Genomic DNA, 1,654 nt, shown 5'->3' with positions numbered 1-1,654 from the left:
TTAAAAACCTGCAAATAGGAATCGTAAAGAAACAAGGAAACATGGCTGTAGATACTGTAGACCTTATTTACTCAAAGTACAAATCCCTATTTTGACTCCACCAAATGTAATTCTAGGTAACAGCATGGAGTCAAAGTAGGGGTGTGTAGTTTGAGAAAATAATGTCTACAGTATCTGCAGCCTTTGTTTCCTTACTTATTTTACTTCACCGTTTCTCTTCTCAAAACTGAGTAGAGTTTCTTCTTCAACATTGGCTTTTTCAGGTGACACGTCTCAGCAGCGTCATTTGTTCTGTTGTTCTTTTCATCCCAACTGAAATGTTCTGGACTGTGATAACGCCTAAGCCTGTTGGCATGCACTACTTTTGGCTTACCTCGCCGACCACATTTTATCCGGAAAGTCACGTCTGAGAGACGATCCACTATATCATACGAGCCTTCTCATGGAGAAGACAACTTAAGAGACTTCCCTTTGGTCTTCCTGGGATTATACAACCATACCTTGTCTCCTGGTACAAAGTTGACTTAGTAGATCTCTTATCATAAGTTAACTTCATCGAATCAGCAGACGTTTTCAGGTTTGAACGCACTTGATGGTGAATATCACCCATCCTTTCCGATAACACTTTCACGAATTCTGACACATTCTCAGGCAACTGTTCATGAGGTGGGCGTCCTGCTAACAGATCCACTGGCAACCGAAGTTCCCGACCAAACATCAACTTTGCTGGAGTGTATCCAGTGGTTTCATGCTCTGCTGTCCTATAGGCCATCGACAGTGGAGGGAGTAAGACATCCCAGTCATCTTGGCAGCTATTACAAAACTTTGCCAATTACTGTCCCAGTGTCCAGTTGTATTTTTCTACCATCCCATCAGACTGTGGGTGAAGTGGCGTTGTCCTGGTCTTTCGGATGACAAACAACTTGCAGCATTCTTGGAACACAGCTGATTCAAAGTTACGGCCTTGATCTGAATGCAGTTCATATGGCATACCAAATCTGAAGAAGAAGTCACTAATAGCCAAAGTTACAGTTGTAGCTTCCTGATTTGGTATTGCATATGCCACCGGCCACTTGGTGAAATAATCCATCACCACACAAAGCTACTTGTTTCCAGCACGAGTATGGGGCAGAGGACCAGCAATGTCGATAGCTAATCTTTCCATTGGTGCACCAACTTGATATAACTTCATTGGAGCACGTCCCTTATGCTTGGGTCCCCTTTTGGCACAACATGTAGTGCATGTTCTGCACCATTCTTCCACATCTTGTCTCATACCTATCCAGTAAAATCTCTGTCGTAGGTGACTCAATGTTTTCTTAACTCTGAGATGTCCTCCTCTTACAGTATCATGGGATTGACGAAACACAACTTCCCATAACTTTCTCGGTATAATCATTTGCCAGGTCGTCACTTTCCCATCTGCAGTTTCCCATCTCCAGAGAAGAATGCTATCTTCAAGCCTCAACTGGTCCCATTGTGCCCAATAGTTCTTTGTCACAGGCTTAAGCTAGACACCTTCTCCCAAGCAGGGCACAAAACACTTGCTTTTAGAAAATCAATTATTGGCTTCAAATCTTGGTCTTTCTCCTGCTCTGCATTTAATATCTATACCTGGTTCCACTTCATCATCATCGACTACTTTAGTCACTTT

Source organism: Limulus polyphemus, unplaced genomic scaffold, assembly GCF_000517525.1.
Source record: "Limulus polyphemus unplaced genomic scaffold, Limulus_polyphemus-2.1.2 Scaffold349, whole genome shotgun sequence".
Classification (NCBI taxonomy): domain Eukaryota; kingdom Metazoa; phylum Arthropoda; class Merostomata; order Xiphosura; family Limulidae; genus Limulus; species Limulus polyphemus.
This window is presented reverse-complemented; position numbering follows the sequence as displayed.